The sequence below is a fragment of the Humulus lupulus genome, chromosome 4 (genome assembly GCF_963169125.1).
Source record: "Humulus lupulus chromosome 4, drHumLupu1.1, whole genome shotgun sequence".
In the NCBI taxonomy this organism is placed as follows: Eukaryota; Viridiplantae; Streptophyta; class Magnoliopsida; order Rosales; family Cannabaceae; genus Humulus; species Humulus lupulus.
Window position 1 is genome coordinate 175,852,716 of NC_084796.1, and position 15,945 is coordinate 175,868,660.

At 40.6% G+C, this 15,945-nt stretch overlaps 1 protein-coding gene across 1 annotated transcript in view; it reads left to right on the top strand.

Annotated features, from left to right (window-relative positions):
* Positions 1-2,629: 2,629 nt before the first annotated feature.
* The window catches only part of LOC133832694 (uncharacterized), a 45,240-nt gene continuing 31,924 nt past the window's right edge, over positions 2,630-15,945 (top strand). The window contains exons 1-2 of the mRNA XM_062263005.1: positions 2,630-2,995; positions 3,645-3,715. The gene's annotated coding sequence lies outside the window, so the exon portion shown is untranslated. The remainder of the gene's footprint in view (positions 2,996-3,644; positions 3,716-15,945) is intronic.

The window sequence follows — 15,945 nt, forward strand, 5'->3', positions numbered from 1 at the left end:
AGAAAATTCACCCAAAAGCCTCCTTGATCTCCTCCTAAACTCCCACTTCAGCCCCTTTTTCTCTTCTTCTTCTTCTTCTCATTGCCCTAACTTTCCTTCTCTTTATTTTTAACAAAGCCATCAAATAACCCAAATGCCCAAACCGTGTACCCTATAATCCCAGCTGAAAATTGTCTAAACCCCTTGCCAAATGACCATGCTACCCCTCCAAATAATCCTTTCCCAACTAAGTCCTCAAGGGCACTCTAGTCCTTTCACTAATATTTCAATTCTACCATTTTCCAACTAAACTTGCTACTCACAGCAGTAACTAATGGTTACCCAGGTTACTCAATCACCAATAACCATTACCCGCTAAATCTCAACTTAGCCATAAAATTCCCGAGGTACCCCTAGGCTCCTCCCGAGCCGGGTATAGAAATCCTGTTGTGACTCTTAAGTTAATTTTCTCTCTAGGACCGTCTCGGCACGTGCATCACAATAATAACACCGCACTCACGTGGTACAATTCACAGAATACAATTATCACATATATGCCCTCAGCGGGCTAAAATTACCAATTTACCCCTATCATGCAAACGGGGTCCACATGCATATTTATTTCACCTAACATGCATACTAACCACGTAGTCATGCATCTCGAATGTTCAATTAGTCATATAACATGCTTTAAATCATAATCATGCATTTAACTCATAAAATCACACATAAATCCCAACATGCCCTCCTGGCACACTAATCAAGGCCCTTAAGCCTTATTAGCGATTTTGGGTCGTTACATAAAGACTCAAGCACTTTGATAGAAATCATTTAGAACCTGAGAGGACAATTTTAAAAGTTAATTACATAATTGAACATAAATTAGCATCTAGATAGATTTTTTTTTTTTTTTGTATAAGGGGATTTTGAAAAGAAAAATCGATATTTTGAGTATAATTATTGTTATTAATAATTGCTTATGTTTAATTAATGTGTTATTATGAATTGACCAATGTGATGTTGATAATGAAATTGGAATTTTTATAGAAAGGAAAATAGTTAACTCATGATTTTTGGTGGATTGCAAAGAAAGAAACAAATGGATTTTAAATTGTTTAATTCTAGTATTTTTAAACTTAAGGTCTTGGACTATATTAATGACAATAATTTTTGTAGAGGAAACCAATGAACGATATGTTGGGGTTTTATGCCCTAATTAAAACTCAATTTCTTTGTAATCTCATTTTGTTATCTATAAAAGAATAAAAATTATTTTTTGACTTGGTTAATCACTTTGCTTACATGTATTTATTTTCATGATTATTTGTTTAATATAAACTTCTATTAAGTCCAGATCATATAGCTAATCATATTTATAGTGACGTAATCACAGTAGAATATAAATATGAGTATATGTTCAAAAATAAGTTAGTCCTAAGAATAGTCTGTGCATAGGATTTAAACTGACTTGCCAATCTACGATATGGTCTACTTACGCATTATAGTGTTATGTTCTTTCCAGAACATTAGCAAAGTAGATAAGATCGGATGTATTTGTTACATCGGACTGGACCGATATTGACTTTAGAAAGATAAGTAAATGTACCGTTATTATCTAATATAGTCATATCATAAAGTTGACCATAGGTCAATTCAATCTCAATTCTGAATGGTTAGTATTCTAACTGATTGTATTATTCAAGTCCTTTGATTTGTTCGTTACTAGATTACCCTACGAACCAGCCCATACTTACATCTTGGGGACTTGATAGTATAATTGAGTGGGAGTGTTAATTATAGATATGAACATCTATATCTTCTAGCAAGAAGTGAAAATAATTATCACCTTATAGCTTGGTTCAACAAGTTAAATGATCGAGTACTCATTTCTGTGATTAAAGTTCACGAAAATATCATTTACAATAAACTTAGTGGTATTTAAGGATAAAATACAATGACGGGTAAAACGGTAATTTGTACCCGACTCAGTTGTAGATCATCTATAGAAGATTGAATGACAAATTATGGTTGTAACAATGGATAATGTATTTATTTTAAGTGTAAAGCGTTCTATGAGTTCAAGAGTGCAATTCCGAGTCTTTAGTAGAGTCGCCAAGAATTAATAAGGTAGTAAAATTAATTTTACGGTAACTTATTGGAGCTTGAATTCATGGGTCCATGGGCCTCACAATGTCTTTGATTAAATTATCTAGATAGTCTCGATTAATTAATTTAATTATCAATTAGGATTGTCAAAATTGTTTTGTGTCAATTTTAGACAATTTTACTAAGATGTGGATTTTAGAGAAGAAAAGAGATACTTGAGCAAATTTATTAATTATGAAAAATTGGTGTCAAATTGATAAATAGTATTAAATCAAGGTTCACATTATAATTAGTTAATTTGAATAAATGATTTAATCAATTAATTAATTAATTTTTAAATATAATTATAATTATATATTTGTATATAAAGTTTTAATAAAAACTTATTAAAACTTTATGAGGTTTTTTAAACGAAATCAGTTTATATTATATTTATTTAATTAATTAATAATAGATTTGTTTTATTATATAATTATAGAAAATAATAGTATTTGAATTTAAAGATTTTTATGCTTTGAATTTAAAAATAAAAAAATCCCAAGGCTTGGCAAAATATCTAAAATTCAGCCATATAGAGATTTTTAAGCTATTATTTTAATAAATTAATTAAACTGAATTAACCTTAAAGTGTTGCTATAAATAGGTACTTGAGTGTAGGATTTTGGGATCTGAAAGAAGTGAAAAAAACAAAAACATAGGCTCAAGAGACCTATTGTAGTCTCTCTTCTTCTCTATAATTTTTCTGTTTCATGTGTTGAGAATTGCCTACTCTAGTCTAGGTGATCAAAGGAAATTGTGGAAGAGTGCGTAGTTTAAAGATCTTGTTTAGTCTCTTGTCATTATTTTGCGACAGAAAGAAACAATGGTTAGAGAGAGTGAAGGAAGAAGTCTCAATATCCGCTGCGTAAAAGTAAAATTCTTAAACTCTATTATTTGATTTACTTAATGAAATTCATTGGAAACATGTTTCTAGGTTATTTTATATGTTAATTTGTTTAATAGATGAAACATACATGAAAATATTTATGATCTTGTAAAATGTATTCCCAACACGATATTATTATCACAACTTAATTGATTACTCAAATTTTTATAATAAACGTAAGAGATTATAATAATCTATTTTGATTCATTGATATTTGAAGAATAAATTAATGGTTTCCAAACAAATCAATTCAGGGCTTAGAAGTTTGAGATTTAAGCTATTTGTTGTTCTAACCACTTGAATTAAGTTAATGGGTTATGGGCATAGAGAGATTATCCAAAACTAAGGACTCTATTTTAAATCAGCTATACTTATACGGCTTTGATATTTTACGTGAGTTGTTGTATTATTGTTTTATCAATATGAATATTAGTATAACTTGGGTCAATACTAATAATAATAAAGGTTTCTGTGATTGTGTTTATTAAATGGTTACGACTTTGAAGTCAGGGCCATTATTAGATGATAACTAATATTATCATTTTGTAAATTTTGTCACCCTTAGTATGCACTAGATTTTTAAAGTGCATAATTTGGTGAGTTAGTGATTAACTCAATTACGATCCTTGGATAGGATTAAAGGCTATGGGAAAAATATTGGTTGATAGCTCTTGCTGAACAATCTTATATATCTAAGGACCTAAGGTAAGTAAATCTCACCATACGTGATTTACTTGATTATGTGTTTTATTATATGGATGCATATAAACTACATGACTTATGTACTCTTAGATATTATTAAGATACAGACTCTATGGATGTGTACGTGTTGCCTGATTATGTGATATGAGGTGTTTCGATAATTGAGAAAGATTGATATTGTAATGCCCCAAATTTCCTAATAAGGTTTAGGACCTTGATTAGGTGGCCGGGAGGGCCATAATTGATTTATTATAGTATTTAATGATTATATGCATGATTACGTGAATTATATTGTTATATGATGGTGAATGCATGCATATGGGCACATATGTTAATTATGTGGGTAATTTGGTAATTTGGCCACTGTGGGCGTAATTGTATATTTTGGGTGCATGATTGTGATTAATTAATATAGCCACACTATAAGGTGGATTGGTTCGAGCTATCGACATGAGACGATCATGAGATGTAAGTGTTCGGTCTAGTCATAACGGGGTTAAGTTCGGGGCTCGGGGTGAGTCTTGGGGTGAATTTAATGATTAGAGAATTACCGGGAATTAAAGGGTAATGGGATATGATTTATTGGTATTTGGGAATGTTGAGATTAGCGGGAATTGGTGAGCGTTAATTATAATTAACGGTATAGGTTAGAAATGACGAATTTACCCTTGGGAGTGTTTAGAAGCTTTTAAATTGGTCTAGGGGCATTATGGTCTTTTGACCTTAAGGATTTATATCAGATTTTGGGGGTTTGGAAGGCTGTAGAAACAGAGCAAAACAGAGCCTAACCTCATCCTTTCATCCTTTCTCTCCCGTACAAACTTTCCTTCATCCTTTTCTTTGAATTTTGAGAGCCACCTTGAGGAGTTAAGCTTGGAGATCAAAGGGGGAAGCTAGGGAACTTGTCACAGCCATTAAAGGGGATTCAAAACCGTGTTTGAGGTGAGTTCTAGTTATGAATTTAAGGTGTGCTCTGTTTTTTTGAGTTTCTTAAGTTTTTAAGCTTAGGATTGGACTTTGTGAATTTTTGAGTTTTTGGTTGGTTTGAGCTTCAGGTTTTGGTGGTTTTGGACCATTGAGAAGTTTGGTAATATTTATTTGATGATTTGGAGATGTTTAGATGGGTTTTTGGAAGGTTTTAGAAGTGGAAAAACGAAGAAAAATGGCTGGTGCGAAGTTGGGCCGCGGCCCTGTTCTTGGGCGCCGCGGCCCTAGCTTGAAGAAGATGGTGGAGGCTCTGTCTGGGGGGGGGGGGGGGGGGGGCGCCGCGGCATGGTCCATGTAGGGCCGCGGCCCTTAAGGGAAAAAAAAATACTAAATGGTGGTTTTTGTGATGGGAACTTAACTCTAAGGGCCTAGGATCGATCCTACTACCTAGCTGAGTGGGATTTGATATTCCGGAGGCTTGGGTTGGGTTTGGAAGTATTTAATTACTCATTTTGATGAGGTTTTATATTTGGTTATGACTAGGTGACCACTAATGGACTAGAAGTTGATCGTTCTCAAGGGTCATTCTTTTGATCGTTCTAGCTCGACTTTGAGTTAAGAAAACTGCACCCTGTGTATGTGTGACATGCATGGCTATTATGATGCATGTTGGTTGATTATTGAATATGACATGCATGGCTATTCTTGATGCATGTTGGTTGGTTATTAAGCGTGGCATGCATGGCTGGTATTGATGCACGTTGATTGCAGGATATATTGCATATGATGCACTAGAAACATGTGATTAAGACATGCTTTGTATACTGGGTATGATATTGTTCAGAGCTTGAACCTCTGTGTTCATGCATAGTCCTAATGGTACTAACACCTGTTAAGTAAGCATGCTGAATACCTTGTTTATGGATAATAGACATGTGATATATGTTTGGTGGCATGGCTTACCTGTGTATGGCGCTGACTTATTAGTCAGAATCGACAAAGGTGTCAGATCCGTCGGTGAAGCTGTGACTTATTAGTTAAGTTCACCACGGGCTGAGCACTGGTCGTGTTTCACCGATCCAAGGGTCAGAAATGGCAGTGCGTTGTGAACGCCGGGCCAAATAAAGATTGGATCCAATCAAGGTCGGCATTGAATGACTCATATGGGGTATTAATGCTGGACCGACCGGAAGGTCAATGAGAACTATAAGCGCTTGCCTGGTCTACGACCAGATGACTATAGCCAAGGTATATGACCCCGGTGACTGTTTGTCACATGGCTAAGGGACGTTGTCCATAGTTTCGACTCTAGAGTCGTGAGGAAGGTTATGTTGGTGACAAATCACCATGCACCTGTCCTAATCAAACTTATGAAAAGATCACTTATCAGTTAAGCCCTGGTGACCCTATCGTCACATGGCTAGAAGGAGCGATGCTCATTATTGTGACTTTTGGCTATTTGTCACCTATTTGCTTGGACTGATAGTCCTGAATGGTTACTATGGTTATTGTTGATATTATATCATGTTATTCTGTGTTTTCTTGCTGGGCTTCGGCTCACGGGTGCTACGTGGTGCAGGTAAAGGCAAGAGGAAGCTGGACCATCCTTGAGTTGGAGAGCTTAGGTGATGACGTGTACATATGCAGCTGCTCGTCCGCCACGGCCGAGGTTTTAAAGTGGAACTAGGGTTGAACCCTGTTTTGCCGCTTAGAACGGCCTGTTGTAAATATTTTCTGTAATAAACTCTGAAACTTTATTTTTTGGGATCCCAATGTATAAATTAAACGTTCTAGTGAAACGTTACATCCTAACCAAAGTTTTTAATCCCTAAACCGCTAATCATACTTAGTTCACGATTTTGGCCAAATGACTCGATTAGCGAGTTTAGCACTGTTTACAAGGCACACTGTAACGGTCCCTGGAGTTTGGGGCGTTACAGATATGGTGATTGTTACCCCAAAAATTTACATGTATGACGTGGCACCAAAATTGGATACGCAGAGCAGACTGGGTACACCCCCCGGCAGGTTGGTTAGTGTATACCTGCAGGGTATACAACAAGCTACTACTCAACATACTATCTCCAAAGGCTCAGCTACTCAGCAGGACCACCAGAAAACTTTTTGGTCAGTATGACAGGCAGAGTGGTCGGAATACACTTGACAAATGAATAATACCCACTGCTCGATACGCTTGCCAGGAGAGCAGCTGGTTGGTATGACGAAGAGACGTACCTGCTCATATGAAAGTAGTTACACTCTCCTTTAGAACTCCGCAAGAATCGCCCAACCACCCGCAAAGAGCGCCTAACAGCCCTAAAGACTCGGTCAAACCTCCTAACAAATAGGATTATAACTACCTACGAGAAGAAAGGGATATTTCCCCATCAGTTATGCTCAAGCGCAACCCTTGGGCGATAGGGACAGTATAAATACAAACCCTCCACCACAATGGAGGGGGTTCACGAAAATAGCCTACCGACCAACATCAAAAATATACCGAGTAGCCTGGCTTGGTAATTAGCAGCGATTCTGTCATTCTGTATTGTTATTTACACCTAGAAATCTACCTGTATTCACTGGTCATCTTGTGTTAACCTTTAAGATCAATAAAAATCTAAGAGGAAGTAGGTCATTACCAATTCTTGGGGTCGAACCTCTATAAATCTTGGTGTTCTTTATTATTTATTTCTAATAGTTATCAAGTTCTTGGCTTATTTATGGTTCACTGATTGTCTAATTGAAAGCTCTCTAATTAATTTTTGACTCTGTGTTAGTTGAATAAAAACCCAGTAAACATTTTGGTGTTTTCATTGAGAGCCTAAGACAATCATATTCAGATTCCAGTGCTATAAGGATGGTCGTATCAACCAAAAGGTCAAGCCAAGAGCCTCCAGAGCCTGAGGCTGAAGTCTCTCACCAAGTCCCATCAATGAGCAATTTCAATGGGAAGCGAAGTGATTTGCCACCTAGGAATCCATCTGGTGTCGGGGGGCAAACCATTGGGCCCACTGCACAAGGATGCGGAGCTACTGCCTCTGTTGGAATCATCCATGCAGGGACTTCAGGAGGAGTTGCTGCATTGGGTACTGACTAGCCAGGACCCATGACTGGAGGTCCTAGACAGTATGAGTTCCATGTAGATATTGAAGGACTTTACCCTAAGATTGATCAGATAATGGAAGTCTTGGGGCAGATGCAAGATCAGCTTGCCACCATGAACCAGGGGCGAGCTACTGCTCAGGAGGCCCTTAATGAGGCTTTCGAAAAACAAAGGAGAGACTTCCAAGAATAGATGGATCGACATGCTCGGGAACTGCAGGCTCGTCAGGAGGACATGGAGCGCCAGACTAGGGAGGCCACTGAATCCATCCACAATTATATACAACAGCAGCAGCAGACTCAGGGTATGGGAACTACAGTTGGAACTACTACCCAGAACCAATAGCGTCCTCTTGTTTTTGGTTTCGTTGAGGTTGTCATGCAAGGACCAGAGACTCAACCTCAGAATGGGAATCAAGGTTCTGCTAGGAGTCATAGGTCTGGTCGGGGCGCCTAAGTCAATAACAATAGGCAACCCTTACCAGCTGATGAACAGGTCCTGCCAAGGCGTGGCATGGGACAAGACCATGCCGGAAACTTTCGACCAAGATCTCAGGGCAGTGGTCATGACAGGAATACTGGTGCTGCAGGACGGGACAGTAACTCACGAGCTCCAGTGCATAATAGAAGTGGTCAGCCCCAAAACTACCAGCAACAACCTAGTCGGTGCAGACAGCATCAAGAATACCAACCAAGATCCCGAAGAGATGAGCCGGAAGTTAGTAGTGCATACAGACCCCATTATGTTGATGGGTATGATCATGATGAGGCCACGAGCCAAGTTCTCCAGCCGCATGATCAAGGTCAGAGAGGTAACCAGCCCGAAGGACCGTTTGTCCCACAAGGGTAGGATATCCTGAATAACCAACCACCCCGAGGTGGAGGGTTTCAGGGAGTACCTCAAGTACCAAGTTGAGCAGACAGCCAGAATGTTGGGGGCAGGCCTCGACCAAACTCTGTTTTCAACCGAATGAGACCCATGGGAGGTGAAGACCTTCGAGATGCTTTTAATCGCAGTAGGGAAAATCGGGATTCACACAACATAGCTCTGCCTGAGCTTGTTCGGGACCCGAGAATGGATGAGGTCCACAATGCAGCACAGCCCCAGGCAGCTGTAGACCCTAACATCCAGGCCTAGCTGGATCTATTAACCTGACTGGTAAGGGACTTGACAGCCCCCAAGTTAACAGATATTGAAATGGAAAGACAGCGAGGTTCCCCATTTTCAGACTGTATTAATCAGCTGCCCATACCTGTTAAATTTAAAATGCCGACATGGAAGATGTACACTGAACTGGAGGACCCAATATCTCATGTTCACAACTTTGAACTATAGACTGACTTACAGGGAGTTCGGGATGACGCCAAGTGCAGGATCTTCCCAGCCACTCTATCAGAAATCGCCCAGCAATGGTTCTTCAAACTACAGTCGGTGTCGACTACATCATGAGATGGATTTGTATGCACATTCTATTCCCAATTCTCCTCATCAATGCCCCTCCCCGCTGATCCGAATGACCTGGTGGACATAAGGCAAAGAGATAATTAACCTTTGAAGGACTACATTCAACGTTTTATGCGGGAAGCGACCAGGGTGAATTCCCTTACTAATGATGGCAAATTGATAGCCATCAATTCGGGAGTCAAAGTAAAGAGTCTATTATGGAGTAGTTTGAAAAGGAAGTCTGCACGTACCACCCAGGAGTTCCTCGATCGGGCAGAAGAATTCATTAAGTTTGAAGAAGCCGAGCAAAAGGTGGATAATCTAACTCAGATAGTTGCTAACCTAGGGAAAACAGATGCCGGGAATATCACCAAGTCTGCAAAGGGAGGTAAGAATGGGGCTAAGAATGGAAAACACAGTAATGGGGCTGGGAGTAACGGTAACTAGAATGACCAGTAAGAAGCCCAAGACCTCCGAGCCGCCGAAACTGCTAGAGTATGTGCCCAAATTTATTACTTACTCCATCATGTTAGAGACCCAGGCAGATGCTTTTAATGCCACACAGGCTGCCGTACCATACAGAAGACCTCCACCAATGAAGAAGGATGTTAATAGACGGGATATGACCAAGTTCTGTCGGTTTCACAATGACTATGGTCATGAAACCAATGAATGTAACCACCTAAAGGAGGAGACATAATTCCTCGTTTGACAAAACAATGCTCATATGAAGAGGTATAGGTCGACTGCCGACCAGCATCCTCAATAGGCTCCTTAGCAACAGTCTTAACAGTAGCAAAGCAATCAACCCCTTCTACCACCACCAGTTGTTGGACGACTAGATATGATCTGCGGCGGACCGCATTTGGTCGGAAACTCCAAGGCATGAGCAAGAGGACGATGTGTTGGCTTTCCAAGAGCATACTCCCAAACAACCTCGTTACGAGTGTGAGCCCATCACATTTAGCAAGGAAGACGCAAGTCACGTACATCATCCACATAACGATCCATTGGTGGTAGAAATACAGATCACTAATATGATTGTGGTTTGAATGATGATTGACCATGGGTCATCTGCCAACTTCTTGTTCAAGAGCACCCTAGAGAGGATGAATTTGAGCATCAGAGATCTAGAACCATGCAAGAAACTACTATAATGGCCTTATTCGTAGTAATCGAGATCCCTTTGTCGTACAATGCCATGATAGGTCGACTAGCCCTATATGACCTCCGAGCAGTCACTTCAATCTTTCATATGCTCATCAAATTCCCAACCTGGGTAGGAATAGGATGTCTCAAGGCCAAATGGTGGCTAGAGAATGTTATAATTCATCAGTAAAAAAGGTAGGGAAAACAATTTTCACCGCACAGCCTGCAGGACCTAGTCACCAGAAATAGGATGCAGCCCAAAACGGGGGGGAGGATATAGATCCTCATTTTGGGGATATCGATACAGGGGTGGGTCCATTCGAAGAATTAGAAGAGGTCCTACTTGACCCAAAACACTTGACCAGGGTTGTCAAGATAGGGAAAGGGTTGTCTGGGAACATAAGATCTTCCTTGATACAGTTCCTATGGAACAACCAAGATATATTCGCATGGTCTCATGATGACATGGTGGGAATCTGCCCAACTATTATAAGCCACGTCCTCAACATCAATATTGAAAACTTCAAACCCATACAGCAGAAAATGAGGTTACTGGATCCAACGAGGGAAAAAGTGTTGAAGGAGAAGGTGGAGAAGCTTCGAAATAAAAACTCCATTAGGGAAGCCTTCTGCCCAGTGTGGGTGTCCAATCCCGTATTGGTACCGAAGCCTAATAAAAAGTGGAGGGTGTGCATAGATTTCACAGACCTAAATCAGGCATGCCCAAATGACTGATTCCCGCTTCTAAGAATTGACCAGTTGGTGGACGCTACAGCTGACCACGAGATCTTAACCTTTATGGATGCCTACTCGAGGTACAACCAGATAAGTATGCATCCACCCGACCAGGAGTACACCAGCTTCTGCACAAATATGGGGCTGTACTGCTATAGAGTTATGCCTTTCGGCCTAAAAAATGCTGGAGCCACGTATCAGCGACTAGTAAACCGTATGTTCAAAGATCAAATAGGAAATAACATGGAGGTTTACATGGATGATATGTTGGTGAAATCCAAAAATGCTGGGGGGCACGTTGAGAACTTGAAGGAATGTTTCAACATCTTGAGGCAATATTGAATGAAGTTGAACCCCCTGAAGTGCTCTTTTTGTGTAGGGTCGGGGAAATTCCTGGGATTCATAGTTCCAGAGGAATTGAAGCAAACCCCGAAAAGATAAAGGCACTGTTGGACATGCCCTCACCAGCTAGAATCAAGGATGTGCAGAGCCTAACAAGACGCATAGCAGCACTTAGCAGATTCATGTCCAAATTCATTGATAGGTGTGTTCTGTTTTTCAATATCCTCAGAGGCACCAAGAAATTTGAATGGACCAAGGAGTGCGAACAAGCCTTCCAAGCTCTAAAGCAGCATCTGGCATGACCCCCGATCCATTCAAAACCTCTGGAGGGCGAAGAACTGTGCATATACCTAGCAGTAACTCAACACGCTATCAGTACAGTCATGGTCAGAGAAGAAAACAAGGTTCAATATCTAGTCTACTATGTCAATAATAGACTAATCGAAGCCAAGAGCAAGTATCCCCTAATTGAAAAATTAACTTACTGCTTGCTCCTGTCTTCCAGAAAGCTTCGTCCATACTTCCAAGCTCATCCCATAAAGGTTCTTACCAACAAACCATTGTGCCAAGTCCTGCAGAAGTCGGACACCTATGGTCGGTTACTCAAATAGTCTATAGAGCTCGGGCTGTATGAAATTAGCTATCAGCTCCGAACAACAATTAAAGGACAGGCTCTTCTAGATTTTGTAGCTGAATGTACCAGATTCCCAGGAACAGATGAAGAAATGACCAAGCAGTCATCAGAGTCTGGATCATCGCTCAGTACAGACGCTGGGTAGAATACAAAGGACCCAACATCCAGCACTGTTCATCCCAAAGAAGAACCCTAAGTCTGAAAGTTGTATGTCGATGGCTCATCTACCGACCAGCTGTCTGGGATTGGTCTCACACTAATCACTCTTGAAGGGCAACGCATCCATTGTGCACTTTGTTTTGGATTTAAGACATCTAATAACGAGGCGGAGTACAAAGCTTTAATTGCAGGCCTGAGATTAGCTAAGGAAGTAAAGGCTGAATTCCTGGAAATATATAGCGATTCACAATTGGTTGTCAATCAAGTCCTCGGTTAATACACTGCTCGGGGAGAAAAAATGATGGCCTATTTTGATAAGATCAAAGACCTGCTCGCTCAGCTCAAGAAGTACAACTTCCAACAGATACCAAGAGAACAAAATGCCACAGCAAATGTGCTGGCCAGACTAGCCAGCAGTGATGTGGTGGACAAAGCCAACTTGGTTTCTATTGAATACCTAGTTGAATCAAGTATCAACCTGCCAGAGCTAGTCCTTCTAATAGACAATACTCTATCTTGGATGACCTCGATTACAGCTTATCTAGAATACGGAGTCCTACCTAGCAATCGCAATGAATCCAAGAAACTGATGAGGAAAGCTGCTCGGTACCTAATCCTCGGCGGTTAATGTTAAGAAGGGGGTTTTCCATGCCATTGCTCAGGTGTGTCAACCAAACAGAATCAGGAGGGCTCCCGAAAGGAGGTACTTGAGGGTTTTTGTGGGAACCATGCAGGCAGCAAAGTCTGTCTAAGAAGATTTTAAGGCAAGGCTACTTCTGGTCAACTATGAACGAAGATGCCTTTGTATATGTTCGAAGGTGTGATAAGTGCTAGAGATTTTCCAAGATACCCCGAGCAGCCCCAAACAAGCTCACTCAAATGCAAAGTCCATGGCCCTTTGCCATTTGGGGAATTGACCTTATTGGTCGATTGCCAAAGGGAAATGAGGAGTACAATATGCAGTGGTAGCAGTAGATTATTTTACCAAGTGGACGGAGGCCGAGCCACTGGCAACCATTACTTCAAAAAATGTATTGGACTTTGTAGTGAGAAATATAATCTGTAGGTTTCGTCTACTTCAGAAGATAATTTCCGACAATGGCACCCAGTTTGACAGCCAAATGTTCACTGATTTCTATGCTACACACGGCATCACAAAAGGTTTTGCAGCAATCTCACACCCTCAGGAAAATAGGCAAGTAGAAGTTGTTAACAATACTCTCAAATAGACTCTGAAGAAGCGTCTAGAAGAAGCTAAACGAAACTGGCCTGAGAGACTGCCTAAAGTACTCTAGTCATACAGGACTTCCAAACAAACAGCAACTGGTGATACCCCATTTGCACTCGCGTATGGGTATGAAGCAATGTTGCCAGTTTAGGTGACTCCACCATCTCACCGGCGTACAACATACGACCAAAATTGTAACCACAAATTGTTGGTCGAGTCTGTAACGCCCTGGATAACCAAGACCGTTACACTGTGTGTTAAAATAGTGCAAGACTTGCTAATCAAGTCATTTAAACAAAGTGTGAATTCAATGTCATCAACGGATTAGGAATAAAAGATTTTGGTCACAAACAGGCTATTTTCATTAAAAATGACAGTTTAATACATGGAAACTCAAAACAGGGTTTAGATGTCTTAGTTACAATAAATTCCGAGAGTTACAAATAACTCAAGCCACTCTAATGGCAAAATATACATTTTAGGTTTCCTTCCCTGTACAATTCCTCGACCGTGGCGGCCGAGCAGCTGACAATGTACATCTCGCCCCTAGAGCTCTCCAACTCATGGTTGATTCATCCTACCCTTGCTTTTACCTGCACCACGTAGCACCCGTGAGCCGAGGCCCAGCAAGAAAGCATGCTAACATAGCAAGATCAACATCATTTATCAAATATCCCACAATGCACAACCAGGAACTCAACATTTCATAACATTTATCCAATCAGTGATAACACACAACAGATTAACAGTTTGTCATCCAAACAACCAACAAATCATGTTCATAACACAATATTCACGATCATAATCCACAATTTATCACATCCATCAAATAATATTCAGGGTTAGCGCCCTTAGTCGCACCCTCTATTTAACACACTGTCTTCGGCTCTCTTAGGCCGCCCCCAATGTAATACTCACTGACTCCGGCCAGCTTAACCGAGCTTAGTGATAGATAAGCTGCCTCAGCTAGCAGTGGCTGAGCCGCGCCCTGTGCGCAAATATTTATTCCGACACTCATAGGTCGGTTATTGCATGTCCCATGGCATAATAATACCATCTCATGACATGATATACAAATGTCAGAGCTCTTAGTCCCATCGTGTTCACATGGTTAATAATATTCACATAACAATGCATACAAGCATAGGGAACACTTAGTCCCAACCTAACCACATAATCAGGTGCAGCTTTCTTACCTTTCGATTCACTAGCTTTGATCACTTGACTCCTTGAGCACGATCCCCCTCGAGCCTTAGCGCTCACCTAAACACAATCATAGGTCAAAGTCATCACCAAATCTCAAGTCCAAAACCTAGCCTTGGGACCAATCCCGAGCCCCCGGGAAGTTCTAGTTCCACTAAACAAGGTGGTGGAACCAAACCCCAAACCCTTGGTCAAAAACCCTTGCAAATAACCCTAAAATCCCTTTCTGGAAACAGGGCAGCGCTATAGCGCTCTTAGGAGGGCTCTACAGCGCTACAAGCAGAACCAAATTCCCCCAGAAAGCTTGGCCTAGCGCTACAGTGCCCAAAGGCTAGCGCTGTAGCGCTAGTCACAGACAGGCCAACTCCAAATTTCTCTTCCTGCGATTTCCTCAAACCAAACTCAACCAAAACTTCTCCAAACCTTTTCCAACCTCAAAAACAACCTTATAAACATAATCCACTCATCCCAAGCACCCCAAAAACTCAAAACCCAATCACATGCATCTCTAATCCTAGAATTCATCATAGCTGTCCCTAAGCTCAGAAACTCAGCAAAACCAGTCAAAACATCAGAGTTGGAGGCTTAGAATTCATACCTTTAATGGAGTTTCTATTTCAAGACAGCCTCTACACCTCCCTAGCTTGCTCTTCCTCACCCCTTTGGCCTGAATTCCCTAAAGTTCCCACCAAACTCAGCTTATGCACCATAGTTCAAAAACCAAAACCAGAAACTGAAGAAACTATAGAACCTTACCACAAGTGTTAGGTTGTTCCTGCTAAACCTCTGCCAAGACTCCAATCCTAGCTTAGGATTCTTGATGCTTAGCCTAACCCAGTTCTTCTCTGAGCTTTTGCTCCAAGAAAACCTAAGGAAAATGGTGTGAGAACCACAAACCGACCCTAGAGAAAACTCTCTGTTTCCCTCTCCTTTCTCTTTTCTTTCTTTTCCTTCTTCAGACTTCTATAGTATTCTACCACTTCCACTAACATAAAACCTCAGTAATACCTATCTTTAAAAAAGCCAAATGACCTTAATGCCCTCCCTTTTATTTCTAACCCTTTTAATCCACTTAGGGGCATTTTAGTCATTTTACCCAATTCCCGCTAACTCCTCGAGTGTCTCTAACATTTCCCGCTTAATTCCCGATACCTAAATAATCTCCAATTATATTCCTCGATGTTAAAAATAGACTCCAATATGCTCACTAAATTCCCATTTATACCCCTAGGCTCACCCCGAGCCGGGTATAAATCCCCGCCATGACTTTTTCGCTAGTCTGCTCACTAGGATCATCTCGAGTCACAGAT